The following is a 16529-nucleotide window of genomic DNA, read 5'->3' on the forward strand; positions in this document are numbered from 1 at the left end:
CCTCTTCTCCCTTCGGAAGTCCCTCCCTCTTTTTCCATGCTCCTCTTCCCGTGTCCTGGAGGTTCCAAAGCAGATTCCTTTGCTGATCTCAGGGATTCATATATGTGAAGTGCTCACTCTCTATTTGGTGATTAAAAGGATGAATGTGTCCAGCCAGAAATCTACTCTCGAAGGCTGTACTCTCTGAAGTGCTCCATGTTGATCTACAGGATCATCACCTTTTTAACATGTGAAATATTGAGAAGATCTCTAAACTTACAGAATTGGTTTCCTACTGACAGGATTTTAGCTTCGATGCAAGCAGCAAAGTACTTGAGTTGTATGTCGGTGAATTGCACCTACTCGATCTCTTTTCCATCAAGGCCTCATAAGCACCGCAACGGCAATGATCTTTTCCCTCTTTCTGTGTTTAACTCCTGACAGTCCTCATGACATCGCTCTATTCAACAAATGCTGATGTCCAGCTCTTTGGGCTCCTTCCACTCCCAGATACTTTAGAGTTGACTATAATAAAATGTTTTTGCAAGTCACTACATGAAATCTTTGAAGATCCTCTGTTAGGTAATTGATAAAAGAACATTTTAGCCTGTCCTTCAGAGTCACTGGTTCAAAGTTCATGCAACCTGTACTTGTACACAACATATCTAAACCACCTTTGGCCCGCTGATTGGAAGGTATCATCCATCAGCGGATGAATGGTCATGCTGATCTCTGGCCCTCTGTGCTGCCTAACAGCTGGTTCTGCAGGGAAAGGTCTAGGCCCCACTGCTGCTGGGATGCTGGGATGCTGGGAAGTGCAGGTGCAGGAGGAAAGGATCTTGAAACAGAGTGGTCCTCATGCTTTGCACCAAGAAGTGGCAGCCCAGTCTTCTCACCTAGTTCCACATCATGGTGAGGGCCATAAATGTACCTCAAAACCTATAACTCCTATCTAGGTATTCTAAGCAAAACTAAGAGAGCTGCTACCAAAGACAGATATTTCCTCTCTCAACAAACTACCCCCGACTTCCCATTCTTCCTAAAATCATGACATTCTTTCTTCATGCAAATTTACATACATGGAATGTAAGGCAGATGGGGTGTTTCTGGACAGCAGTTGGCTAGGTACATTACCTAGAAAGTTTCCTTTTTTAAACCTCGAGTGGAGATTTAAAAATTGGAAGTTGCTTTTACTTTATGAAAGTATATTAATTGGATTTGGCTCACTGATATAAAAGCATGGCTTATATGCCCAATAAAAATTTCCTTGACATCAGCCAGTTAGCCTGAATATAAGGCAATGATTCATTCACTATCTTTCTTTTATTGTGAATGCAAATTGCATTCAGCTTTTTAGCCATAATAATTTACAATACCTGCTTCACTTTTGAGAGTGTTATTGATAAGACAAAATAAGAATACACGCTCACCATCACTGCCTTTAAACCCGCCCTTGTTCAGAATCTGAACACACTACAGTACAATGTTCTCAAAGGACATCAAACTCCAATTCTCCATCAGGCCAGTTAGAAGGTTGCACAGTTAACAGGGAGACACATATGTTAGTTCTACAATCACACCATGGTGAAGGTAGCACAAACCATCAGGTAGACCAGAAGGTTTCCATTTAACAGCCATTCAGTGAGCCCAACTAGTTGGAATAAATTTTGGAACTTCCTTCTCTGTGCACAGATAGAGCAGGAAATATGCCCTCTAGTTCTACTGACAGGAGCCTCAACAGGCTGACATTCATTTGTTTCAAACTCCCTTACACTGTTGGGGAGGGGGGGTAGTCTGTCTAGCTTTTTTATTACCACTCTAGAATAATATGCAAATAATTAGGTGATAGCATGCCCTTGTTTGAACATTATTCAATATGCAATAATTATCACATATAGTATATCCTATGGGCATAAAAGCCCCTTCAGTACAAAGCATATTCTCAACTCCAATCAAAAAAAAAATAAAATAGGAGAATTGTTAACATTCACTCTTCAAGCTCTGTAAAACCAATTCTCAGAGCATGCCACTAAACACTCTCTGCTCTGGCACCTACACAGGCTGGCTGGAGAATTCATGCGCTATAGTATTTGTCACATTCATTCTCTCAGGTGAAGTACTGCGGGAAAAACTGCATAATTTATTAGGCTGGTACAGCAAGGCTGAATAATTAGATCATCTCCTTGTACAAGGCTACATTTTATGATGATTTTTTTAACACTGTAATCTAAATTGGGATTGGAGTTGAGGCGTGGAAGAGGGTTGAAAATAAACTAATTGAAAGATGCTCTTTGTGAAATCATAGCTATATCATTCCATGGTATCAAAAATAGGATCCCATTTTCAAAAGGCTTTCAAATCATCTATATTATTGGCTAACAAGTATCAAATATTTTAATACTAGGAAAACGATATGTACATATATATACACACATATACAACATTGCATTTTCATTTTGGTGGGTGAAGAGGAAAAGAAAAAAAGTTTAGAAATCCATCATTTCCCCCACCCATGAACAAGTAGAAAAGAATTTCCAATTGTTAGCAGAAGGTGACAAAGTCAAAGAAAGAGTTATACCTTACCCCTCAGTTCCTCTTGAGCCTTGAAATGACAGTTTTGAGAAGAGTAGCCAATGTCGCCAAAGAGACAACTTTGAATAAGAAATTGGGATCCTTCTCAGGTGATCAAAGCAGAGAAGACAGTCAACATGGAGGACACTTGGGGGTCCAGGTGTTTGCTATGCTGGCTCCCTCAGTCCTTCCTCACTCTTTTTCAGTGCCTGAGCTCTAATGTGGGTCTGTCATTCTAGGGGATTTGGTTTTGAAGTCCCTCCCCTTGGACTGCTCTCATTAGCATCCCGTTCTCCTTCGATGGTCAAGTGTTACGTGAGTACTGGGTTGTTTTCCCATTGGAGAATTTGCTTCTTATTAAGTAGCCAGACAACCCATCTCAGGGGCCCCAGTGGAAACCACTGGAAGATCATTCTTTCTGTAGCCACTCTAGTTCTGCTTGGTCTCCCCCCACCACATTGCTTCCTCCTATTTATTTTTTTTTCTTTACACATTACTGGGAGGTTAAATTTTTACAAATCTTATATTCATAAGACATTTTTGTCTTTGAGCTGATGGGAGATAAGGAGGGCTTGTACACCTGGCCTTCCCAGGATGGAAAACTCCATTTGAGAAACTAATTTGCTATCTTGGAGGTTGGTACATGCGCATACTATATCACAGAATTGAGGAAGGACAGGCAGGTACAAAGAAAAGGTCAAAAGAAACCTTCCCATAGGATCTGGTCCCTTTCTGTTCAAGAGAGAACCAGACCAAAGTCAAGTGACATCACTATGATTACTTCTGAACTAAAGCAAATTAGAACTCAGGCACCTAGAACCGTCATCTGCATGTCATTCTCCTCCTCTTCATTATCATTATCACAAAAAGCAACAAAAATAAACTCTTATTCCCCAGTGTCTGGTAGAATGATTCGCACATATTTGCCTTAAGCATAGGGTAAAAACTAAAGCTCAGTAGTATTCACTGTTTCCTTTGAACATCACATAATTGGTCCCTAGACTTCCCTGAAATCTTACATTTTATTCTGAAAACCTTACATTAGCTATGACTTTATCCTAAGGATCTACTCCCTTTAAGCTTCAATGTCTCTGCCTTGCTTTTGGAAATGAAACTAGTTTTCCAAAGGCTCAGTGTGCTGTCCTTTGGGCTTTTGCTATATCTATCTACTATTCTGTTGGGGAAACTTGCAAATAAAATTAGGCTTTAGAGTCTAAGCACACATAAACAGATACATTGGAATAATAAACATCTTAGTTTCTTTGTTTAAACCAGCAACAATAGCTTATTAATAACCTCTGAGGTATTGCCCTCGGTTTTGACTAAAGAGAAGGAATTCTATTTCTTAAAATTTAGTACATTTTCCATGTTAATTTTCTTGGCATTTAACAAATTTCCATTTGATAATTCAATATCAAACCCATGTTTAGAAGATGTGTGTAGTCTCACTTGGCAAGTGAAGGTGAAGTTATCTATTATCTTTGTGGAATTTCCTATTTTTCTCCAGAAGTTGTACATCCCCATTTTGAAAGTCATCCCTCTCAAAGAAATCTAATGGTTTTCTGAAGCTCTTTGACCCTGTTCTCAGCATTTCTGTGCGACTGACAAAACAAGTACAAAATATTTTATAAGTGAGAATGAATGATAAAAAAAATTTCTAGTCATGTTGGATTCAATGCAACATTTTGTTTTAGTCAATACTCTCATTATTAAAAGGAACACGTGTTCCTTGGAGAAATAGCTGATTCTGGGACTGGGGCAGGAAATATATAAGATAAGCCTAGAGAATCTTGCAGCACCAAAAAGTAAGAAAGTGTTCAAATACACACACACACACAAACACACACACACACACACGTAGCAGGAATGTCAAAGAAATACAAGAGGCAAGAGCTCCCAATAGCCAAAGCTGAAACAATTTGGACAACAAAATAAATAAAGTAGTAAAATAAAATAAATATCCATGAGTCAGCAGGGGAGGGAAAACTTCCTTCTACTGTCTGATGTTTTGAGGCTGGGGCTAAGAATTAAACTGACATAAGACAGATTAACTGGAGATGTTCACAGAAATTTTATTTACTATCTTTACATGTACACAGGAGTCTTCAGAAAGAAATTGAAGATCTGAAGAAGCCAGTAGGCCCCAATATTTACATACCTTTTTGAACAAAGAACCATAAATTGTGAGAATGTAATAAGACGAAGGTGGTTTGAATTAGAGGTACCAAATTCTAAGATAGTGACTAGGAAATAGATGGCAGAAACTAATGGAAGGTCGAGGTTATTTCAGTAGGTTTGTTTTTACAGGTCCACGTCGAAATCAAACGTCAGTCTCTGATGATAAGAATGTTCTTCTCATCCAGGTACAGAGAGGGCACCTTTCTTATGGGAAATTTTAGAACCTGGTTTTAGATAGACAAAGGGAGGTCAGAGAGCTGTCTCTGCATCTGTTGTTTCTCAAGTGTCTTCAGGTCAAAATAATCAATATGTCAAAGTGGTGTATTTTGAGGTGGCATGTTCTGAACCCCTTCAAATACATATTGATATAAGTGAGTGAGTGAATGCGTAAATAAATACATACATACATACATATATACATACATACATACATATATACATACATACATAAATACATAAACAGGAGAACAGACAAATTGCCAAGCAGAACAATTTCAAATAACTGATGTAGATAATCAGCCCTCAAGGAAGTGGAAAACAATGCCCCACTCTCTAAGTGTAGGCTGCCCATTGTGAATTTCTTCCAAAGGGATTCCATACAGTATGAACAAGGGGAACAAAGAAACTTTCCAGTTGATAAACCTTACAAACATCACCTCAAACATACAAAACGATGTCTCTGGATAGCATATACCCTTGATAAGAAGTGATGAGACTGGCACTTCACCTCTGTGATCTGCCTCAAAACAGCCATAACTCCATTCTAATTATGAGAAAAACTGACAAATCCCATTTGAGGAACATTCTCCCAAATATCTGACCAGTGGCCCTTAAAACCAATGGAAAGTCTGACTTTTTCTTACAGGCAAGAGGAGCCTAAGGAAACATGATGACTAAATGTAATATAATACCTTGGATGGGATCCTAGGAGAGAAACAAGTAAGAACTAAGAACATCTGAATAAAGTATAAAAATGTGTCAGTATTGGTTCATTAATTGTGACAAAGCTACCGTAAATTGTAAGATGTTAATGATAGAGGAAAATGGGGTAGGGTACAAGGGAATTCTACCTTAGCAGTTTTTCTATACATCTAAAGTTTTTTATAAATCTAAAATAAAAAATGTTTCTTAAAAACAAAAAATAATAATGCCACCACAATAAATTTAAAAAAAATAATAATGATGTACTTATTGTATCCCAGGTAAAACTTAGGTGCATGGATACATTGGTATTCAACGAATGTTTGTTGAATGTATGAAAATGAATTTATTCTTCAGTCTCTGTGAGTTGATGCTAGTACATTCCCTTCTATCTAAGAGATCTTATTTATTTAACATCAAAAATGACTTTGAGGGTAGAAAAGGTATATGAAAAAAGCAAATTCTACAGTAGAAAAAATCAGAACTAATTTCTTAGCAATGAAAGTAAATATTGACATCACTTATAGTCTCCAGCACAATAGAACTTTAAAAATGATAATGCTAATGAGAAACTAAGCTTTTTATTTTCAAAATGCTTTCAAATTTATTTGCAATGTCAATTCCTGCAATTCTCAGTAGAAAATTGAGACAGGCAAGGTAGGCATTACATTCTCATTTTGAACATCAAAAATCTTGAGGTGAAGAGACAATGTACAGTGCGTTTAAGGCAGAGAAGCAGTGCTTCATAATCTAGGTACAGGCACACCTGTACATAGAAGCACTTTTATTGGGCTTCATTTTATTATATTTTGCAGATATTAAATTTTTTACAAAATGAATGTTTGTGGCAATCAGGAGTTGAGCAAATCTATTGGTACCATTTTTCCAACAGGCTCAGATATCGTTAGCATTTTTTAGCAATAAAGTGTTTTTTTAATTAAAGTAATCTGCTATTGCACACTTAATAGACTACAGTATAGTGTAAACATCACTTTTATATGCACTGGGAAATGCAAAATTTTGTGTGACTTGCTTTACTGCAATATTCACTTTATCGCAGTGTTCTGGAACTGAACCTATAATATCTCCGAGGTATGCGTGTATTGGCAATAAGTAGGTTGTGGCTTGGGAAAGCTATCTCACTTTCCTGGGGATTAGTTTCCCTATCTGAAAAAAGAAGGGTACTTTCATGATAGAGGACAGTTTATGTATAATATACTCTTCAAATGCCAAACACACAGAATATAATGCATTTATTTATTTAAAAATTGATACCAAAATACACTAAATATCACCCCCAAAAATCAAACGACCAAAAGAAATGCAGAAGGGATGAGATTACCTATGTAATGTATGTAAATGATCCAGCTGGGGCCCTAAAATGGGAATGTATGGATGTCAAACTGGGCTCAGACTACACTGCACAGAGATTGGAACATCCCCTCTTGTCAGCCCAGGTGGCTTCTAGAAACATGATGCTTTCCCAAAGCCTATGGCCTAAGTCAAGAGTCACACATGAGCCTGGTTCCCAGGCTATTGTAGGTAAGGGCACTGAGAATGGAGCTGAACTGCTAACATAAGGCCTCTTGGGGGTCCAGACACCAAGAGACATGGGCAATCATAAAATGGCCTTCCACGAAAGGGTCACAGGAGGCGACTACTCAAGAGATGAGTAAGTGAAAGAAATGGGAGAATTCTCATTCAAGGTAATAGAAATAATGGAAAAAGGACATTTAAACAATTAATATCTTTGAAATCCTTAAATAAATAAAGGAGGGGACTAGGAAATATGATATTGAGCTAAATATTTGGCTAACACAATCAGTGAATTTGCAACACAAGAGATAGAACTGAGAAAATTTCCTAGGATGAAAACAGAAAGACAAAGTGATAGAAAAACCAAAGAGAAATTGGCATGGAGCCTGAGAAGTACCAGCCTATCTAATAAGAATTTCAGAAGAAAAATACATATAAAGAATAAGGGAGAGAGTCTAAAAGAGTTACATAATGGCTGAAATTTTCCCAAATTAGAGAGACAGAATCCTTCAGATTAGGGAAACCCACTGTGCGTGCAGCAGGAGAAATAAAAATATATCCACACATAGACACTGCTGTGGAGAGAAGACTGTAAAACCCAATAAGAGGAGACAAATTACCTAAGAAGAACAGCGGTCTGGTTGACACCTCATTTTTTCATTAATGAAAGAACTAGTTTAAAGTGCTGTGGGAAAATAATTGTGAATGTAGAATGTTATGCCTTCAAGAGTAAATGTAAAATGAAGACATCTCCAGACATTTAAGGAATAAGTTTATTACTATCAGATCCTCACTGTAAGAACTATTAAAGGATATAATTTATCAACAAGGAAAACAAATTCAGAAGTTAGGAGTGGACTGATGGTTGCTAGATGGGAGAGGGGTGGAGATGGGGGAGAAGGCAAAGGGAATAGAAAGTACAAATTGGTAGTCACAATATAGTCACAGGGATGTGAAATACAGTTTGGGGAATAGAATCAATAATGTTGTAAACATTATGTATGGTGCCAGATGGGCACTGGACTTACCAGGGGGAATCACTTTATAGATTGTGTAGATTCCTGAGCACTGTGCTATACGCCTGAAGCTGAAGTTGAATAATATTGAATGTTAACTATAATTAAAAATATGTATATATGTATATATAAATATATATGTAAATATATAATATGTATAAGTATATACATATTATATATAGTCACAGGATGTGGAGTACAGCATAGGGAATATAGTCAATAAAATTTTAATAGACACATACAGTGTCAGAGGGGTAGTAGATGGGGAGTGGTTATCACTTTGTGAGGGGTGTAAATGTCTAACTATTGCATTGGTTTGTTGTTTTGTACCCCTGAAACTTAAAAAAAGCAAAAACAAAAAAAGATGTTAGGAGTAAGATTCAAGAAAGTTGGAGAGCAACGAAACTGGATACAGTGATGATAAAAATACATAGATGTTTATTGTAAATATTAAAGAAAAATACACTTTTGTGTTTAAAACATATTGGAATTGAAAATTCTAGACAGTAGTAGCATGGACAATGGGAGTGAGGAAATCTAAGGAGTAATGAGGTACACTAAGGTTCTTCCTTCTATTTTGTTAAAAAATTAGTAATGGAATATGTATATTGAAAATTTGAGGGGAACTACTAAAAGAATAGAAATAAAATACATAACTTAAAATCCAGTATAAGTGGGAAAAGAGCAAAAATGAAAATGATATCAATCCAATAAAGACTGCTAATAAAGGGAAAAAGAGAAGTAAAGCAAAAGTAACATGAAAAGAACACACAAATAAGGTGGTAGAAATAAAACCAAATGTAGATTGAGATGTAAGTCTCAGAATAATATTTTGTACATAGCATCAAAGGCTATTATGTAAAAATGTAAAATCCCTAATAAAATATTGTAATGCACATATACATATATGTAGCCAACTCTATAGAATGTTTTAAACAGAGTAAAAGAAACATACTCATCAAACTCATGGTAGTGGTTGCATATTGGGTGAGGGGTACAAGAAGCCTTCTTTTATCCATAACATATTAGTTATTTGTATATTTAAAAAGAGACAAAACAAACATAGTAAAATATTCCAGCTTATTAATCAGGGGTGATGGAAACCAGGTATTATTATTAGATTTTTTTTTGTATGCCTTATGTTTTCTATTTTTTGCAAAAAAAAAAAAAAAAAAAAAGTTTAAGCTACGTTATTCCTTCTATGTCTAAAAATCTCTGAATTACGCAAATGCACCCAGGTAGCTATGGACATAATCAGGACTAGTGAAAAGGTTTCCTAATTCCAAGTCCATGGTTCTTTCTTTTATTCTAGGTGTTTTAGTTGTAATCAATGTTAGCTGCTCCCTGGAGTCCTTAAAGATGACTTTTGAAAGTTCATGCAAGCTTTGCGTTTTCATCCCTTTTTCTTCTCTCAACGCCTAGATTGGCACCTACTCACCCTGGAGAGGTTCTTGTGAGCTTTAATTGAGGACCACAAAAGATAGCAAGATCTTTAAGTGACTAGCTCTGAATAATTTCCCCAAGCAGATCACTCTGAGGAATTTCATTTTCAACATGAATGGTCACACTTCAAGCAATGAATGAGACACATTGTTCAGAGGGAAATGACGCACTCAATTCTGTAGTGCTGCTCAACAGTCCCAGTGCAACTTAGCAGTGCGTCAGCATTTTCATTATAAACCCATCAGCGGCATGGAAGTGCCCAGAGGCTGCCTCTGAAATCAATTTGCTGAGTCACTGCTGAGAAGGGTTGGCCAGATAGGACCCATAAGAGTGCCACAAACATAAACATCAACCTCTTCCAGGATGCCTCCCCTGACATATTGGTCCTCACCCTGACCTCTCTATGACCCTGGATATTTTCCTTGTGTATGGAGCCTGCTGGGTGGATTGTTATTGGCTCATAGCTATGTCTCTTACTTCTTTTAGTGAGTCTCACTTTTTTCTACAAATGGACAAAATTTGAAAGTAGGTGGAAGACCTTGAGTTTACCAAGCAGCTCCTTACAGAACTAAGTCATTGCTACATGCCACACATTTTAGAGAAGAATAGCTGCATGAGAAAGGTAATCAGTCATCTAATATGTGGTCATGCATTTAGATATAATGAAAACCTCACTCTTCGTGGCATTGGACTAACACACAGATTAGAGAATTAGTTGGAGCACATAATAGGCTGTTTTATTTTTCTGGAGTGTGTACACGATGGAAGACAAAACCTGTGTGACACATTCAAATCCATGAACTATTGTCTTCTGACTCTGGAATGTCCCTATCTTTTCCTCTGGGTTTCTGAAGCTAATCCATCCTTCATGATGAGTCCACTCTACCTCAGAGAAGCCTTCCCCACCTGTTTATCCCTTCTGGGTTGCCTCTGAACTCCTTTGGTACTGATGTTATATGCTGCTGAGCCCTTGATCTGTGAGTTAGTTCTGTTTGGCAAGTTAATGGAGAGCCTCCTGAGAGCAGCCGCTTGTTTCAGGGGCTGAAACACAGTTTGAGAACAGTGCTGACAACCTAGAAGGCACAGGAGAATTAACTCTCCTGTGTTGCCTGGTTGCTTTGTAGCAAGTCATGTGGCCCCACACCTCTGTGGAGAGGAGACACCAGCTCTGCTCCATTCCTCTGAATCAAACTCTCAGAGTGGGTGGAGTGAGCTGGGGCACAGAGCACCCTCAAGCTGTCTATACTCAGATTGTCATTTTTCTTCATTGTTTTGCAAAGGTAGCAGTCTGTTTTAAGAAATCTTGCTCAATAGTACCTTAACTATCAGTTAGTACCTTAACTATCAGGACTATCAGTAATAGCTAGGAAACTTATCTTACTGCAGAAGCTCTCCTGCCACTTTAGAGAATCACAGCTTCTCAGCATGAAAGTCCTTTAACTCAGCAGCTTCAAAATTCTACAATAAGAACTCCATTTTACACTGCAACATGAACATATATGTGATTGAGACAGGAAGTGAATGAGAATGAAACAAAAGTGTCAGGAAATTCTACTGTATGTGGTATACTTGATAATATAGGTCCTATCCTATTCTATCAATTCATTTTTTAAAAATGATGTTAGATAGGAACAGCTATATTGAATTTATGACTTTGATATAGAAACTACTTTTCCCACATCACAGATAACAGTTGCTTATTCCCAGATCATCCAGTATCTGTTTCAACCTTTTCAGTGACCTTGTAATCAGTAAGAAGTTCTTTGGAATATTTGATAAGATCTTTCGCTGTAACGTCTGAACCCAGATTTTTTTGGAGGCTTTTCCTGTTGCCCTGGATTATGACTAAGGTCAAAGACCCACTCACTGTGAAATGTTGCAGCTAGACCCCTCTTTCCAGGGCTTTATTAGAGGCCACAGATGGTTCCCCCTCAATAAGCCACCACCTGTTCTTTCCCTCCTCAGACCCAGTGGGAAGATGATTCAGGAAAAGGTGAGACTTTAGGGAAGTACAGTGTTAGTGAAGGGGGTTTACTCCTTCCCTGTTTATTCATATCTGTGTCAGGTAGGGAGATGGCCAAGAATATTATGCATAAAGATTTGGAATATACGCAAGACATAGCACAGAGATACTTTACAAGGGAAAAAAAAACTACATATCCAAATCCCTTACATACACACATGAAAAATTATAACACAAATTTAGCACATTAAATCTCACAATATATAAAAAGGACAGACTTTGTGATTAAGTGGGGTTTACCCTGGGAATGCAAGGTTAGTTTAACATTTGAAAATCAGTGTAATTTACCATGTTAAAAAAACAACAACAAAAAGAAATAGTAAACTAAAATCTAAACAAATAAAAAAAAATAATCCACATGATCATTTCTTTTCTATTTTTTTAATTGAAATTTATTGGGGTGAGAATTGTTAGTAAAGTTACATAGATTTCAGGTGTACAATTCTGTATTACGTCATCTATAAATACCATTGTGTGTTCACCACCCAGAGTCAGTTCTCCTTCCATCACCATATATTTGATCCCCCTTACCCTCATCTCCAACCCCCCTCCCTCCTTACCCTCTGGTAACCATTAAACTATTATCTGTGTCTATGAGTTTTTGTATCTCATTTGTTTGTCTTGTTCTTTTGTTCTAATTTCTTCTTTGACCCAGTCATTCTTTAAAAGTATGTTGTTTAATCTCCATGTATTTTTGTTTTTTCCTGCTTTCTTTTTGCAGTTGATATCCAATTTCAAAGCCTTGTGATCAGAGAATATGCTTGGTATGATTTCAGTCTTCTTAAATTTGCTGAGGCTAGTTTTATGTCCCAATATATGATTTATCCTTGAGAATGTTCCATGTACACTAGAAAAAAAATGTATAGTCTGATGTTTTAGAATGAAGTGCTCTATAAAAGTCAATTATGTCCATTTCATCTAATGTGTCATTTAGGGCTGCTATTTCATTATTTATTTTCTGTTAGGATGATCTATCCATAGCTGTCAATAATATGTTTAGGTCCCCTAGTATAATTGTATTTTGGTCAATTTCTCCCTTTATTTCTGTTTGTAGTTGCTTGGTACATTTTGGTGCTCCCTGATTGGGGGCATAAATATTGATGACTGTTATATCTTCTTGTTGTATAATCATCTTTACCATTATGAAATGTCCATCTTTGTCTCTTGTTACCTTTTTCACCCTGAAATTTGTTTCATCTGATATCTATATAGCTACATCTGGTTTTCTCTGGATACCATTTGCTTGGAGTGTCAATTTCCACCCTTTAACTTTGGGTCTATGCTTGTCCTTGTAGCTGAGATGTGTCTCTTGGAGACAGCATGTGGTTGGGTTTAGTTTTTTGATCCAATCTGCTACTCGGTGCCTTTTCATTGGTGAGTTCAGTGCATTTACATTTAGGGTGATTATTGATACATGAGGATTCCCTGTCATTCTATCTTTAGTTTTCTGGTAAGACTGTGTCTCCATTGTTTCTTTGCCTTTTTGTTGTCTATTATTTCTGTGTGGTGGTATTCTATGATGTTTCCCTCTGTTTCTTCTTTTATTACAGTATATATTTCAGTTCTGGATTTTTTTGAGTGGTTACCATTAAAGAAAGTTTGATATTTAGAGTATTCCATTTTATTTAGCATGCTTACTATCTCCATTCCCATATTGCAGTTCAGGCCTTTACTCTCCCCCTTTTAATGTTTTGGTTGCCACAAGTTGTTCCTGTTGATGCTGGTTGAATAGCCTCGTTTAGTATTTCTTGTAGTGCAGGTTGTGTATTAAAAAATTCCCTCAGCTTCTGTATGTCTGGAAAGGTCTTTATTCTTCCTTCATATCTAAAGCATTTCTTTGCTGGATATATTATTCTTGGCTCATAATTTTTCTCTTTCAATAGTTTGAATATTTGGTTCCACTCTCTACTGGCTTATAGAGTTTCTGATGAGAAATCTGATGATAATCTAATGGGCTTTCCTTTGTAGGTTACCGCCTTCTTTTCCCTGGCTGCCTTGAGGATTCTTTCTTTGGCATTGATTTTTGACAGCTTCAATACAATGTGCCTTGGAGAAGGCCTGTTGGGGTTGAGGTAATTAGGTGTCCTATTTGCTTCTTAGATTCGAGGATCCAGTTCTTTCCACAAGTTTGGGAATTTCTCATTGACTATTTGTTTGAATATACTCTTTGTTCCCTTCTGCTGTCTTCTCCTTATGGTATGCCCATTATTCTTATATTGCTCTTTCTGATAGAGTCAGAAAGTTCTTGTAGAGTTCTTTCATTTCTTTTAAGTCTCAAGTCTCTTTCTTCTTCCATCCATGTCATTTCCAGGTTTCTATCTTCAATGTCACTGATTCTTTCCTCCATCTGGTCAACTCTACTACCTAAACTGGCTGTTTCATTCTGCATTTCTTCTATTGAATTCTTAATCTCCAGAAATTCTATTTGGCTCTTTTTTAAAATTTCAATCTATTTCGTAAAATGCTCATGGTGTTCTTTGATTGTGTTTCTGAGTTCATTAAACTGCCTGTCTGTGTTTTCTTGCATCTCGTTGAGTTTTTTCAGAACTGCAATCTTGAATTTTCTGTCATTTAAGTCACATATTTTTATACCTTTAAGTTCATTTCCTGGATACTTTTCACTTTCTTTCTTAGTTGTTGCCTTGGTTACTCATGGCAATTAATGATTTATTATTTATCTTCCTAGACATCTACAGAAGTGGGTTCTGCAACAGGTTGATAAGAAGAGGTCTTTATTTTGTTTTCCAATACGTGTTGGTAGAATGTTTTATTTTCTCTCTGACTGCAGCCTTTTTTTGTCTCTCACACTGGAGTGTTATGATTTCTCTGCAGTATTCCAGCTTCTCACACAATGCGGGGATTCCCTGGAAGGCAGGCTTCTCCTCTGTTAACAGTTCACCTGGGTCATAGGTCACTGCATCCGGGTGGGGATGCAGAGAGCTTTTGAAGTTCCAAAGCTCTTCCTGCACCAGATTCAGAGCCCATATGTTTCAGCAGTTCTGTTTACTCCTGCAGGAATCCGCCCAGATAGGTGGGGCCAGGGGCGGGATGAGTTGTGAGAGGTGGCCCAGAGTAATGGCGTTGAACACCACCACAGCTGGTCCTGCTTCCACAGCTCCCTCCCCTTTGCCGGAACTAGTTGGGCTGCGAATCTGTCTCTGCAGTCCACAGTTCTCAGAATAGCAAATATCCTGTCCTTTTGATCTGACACTGCTACTTTATCTCTTCTAGCACTGGGCAGACGGGTGTGGGGCGAGCTCTGGGAAGGTAGGAAGGGAGCGGCTAGTCTCAGTGCCTAAGGCTTCTGTTCTCCGCTCATCAGTGAGGGCTTAAACCATCGTTTTCAGTCTTCTTCTCTCAGTCTTTGCTCCGAGGTCTCTGTCATGAGTGTTGGGTTCAGCCGTGTTATATGCTGCCCCCTCAGCCCTGTAGGCCGTAAGCGGAGCCCTAGCAGTCCGAGTTCTTCCCTCTCCCGCAGCTGCGGTAGTTCCGGGATGCAGCGAGCTCAGAGCACTGAGCTAGGTCTGCGTCCTGTGCCTGCGTGGCTCCATCTCTCACTTCTCCCTTCCCTCCTTCCCTGCTCACGCGATTCACCCACCTGGAGGTGAATTCAGTAGTGGGCCTTTTCATCTTGTCTGTCTGCTGTTCAGTGAGTCCTTTGTGGAGTGACAGTTGTTCAATTAGTTGTAAATTCCAGGGGAGATTTCCAGAGGCTTACCTCACGCCGCCATTTTGATGACGTCCCCACATGATGACGTCCCCCAAATGATTTCATGATCATTTCAGAAAAAGCCTTTAACAAAATCCAATATCCATTCATAATAACAATTCTCACAAAGAATAAAAGGAGACTTCTTTTTTTTTAATTTGATATAGGCCATCTATAAAAACAGCTAACTTTATACTTACTGGTCAAAGACTGGATGCTTTCCCCTTAAGAACAGGAATAAAGCAAGTTTGCTCTCATCACTTCTACTCAACATTGTACTGCAGGTTCTAGGCAGTATAATCAGGCAAAAAGAAGAAATAAAGTCTTTTAGATTGAAAAGGAAGAATAAAAATTGTCTTTAGTCACTGATGCTATGATAATTTCTGGAGAAAGTCTGATGGAATTTACACACAAAAAAGCTACTATAACTAATAAGAGGGTGGAACAAGTTTGTAGAATATAAAATCAATATACAGACATCAACTTTATTTCTATATACTATCAAATAAAAATTGCAAACGGAAATTTAAAAAGCACTACTTAAAATAGCATCAGAAAATATGAAATATGGAGGGGAAATTTGAAAGAATTATGCAAAATAAATACATTAAAACCTATATAATATTACCGAGAGGAATTAAAGAAAGCCTAAATAAATGTGGCCACGAGAAAGACAACATTGTCAAGGGGACAATTTTTCTCAAATTCATCTCTAGATCCAATGCAATTCCAGTGAAATTCTCAGCAGGTATTTTGGTAGATAGTAACAAACAGATTCTTAAATTCTTATGGAAATATATAGAACCTATATATTAAAAAAGAAGAAAAGAAGTCCAATAGCTAACACTACCCGACATGAAGCCTATCAGAAAGCTACAGCAATTAAAGCAGTATTCTGTTGGCATAAAAATAGACAAATATCCCAATGAGCAGAATAGAGTCCAGAAACAGATCACCACATATATGAAAAACTTTTCTACAAAGGTGCAAAATTCAGTGTAGAAAGACAACGTTTCCTGCAAAAGGTACTTGAACAATTACACACACACATGCATAAAAATAAACTTAGATTCCTACTAACACTATATGCAAATATGAACTCAAAATGGATTATAGACTGAATGTAATTCCTAAAACAATAAAACTTCGAGAA

This window comes from Rhinolophus hipposideros (genome assembly GCF_964194185.1).
Source record: "Rhinolophus hipposideros genome assembly, chromosome: 17".
Taxonomy (NCBI): Eukaryota; Metazoa; Chordata; class Mammalia; order Chiroptera; family Rhinolophidae; genus Rhinolophus; species Rhinolophus hipposideros.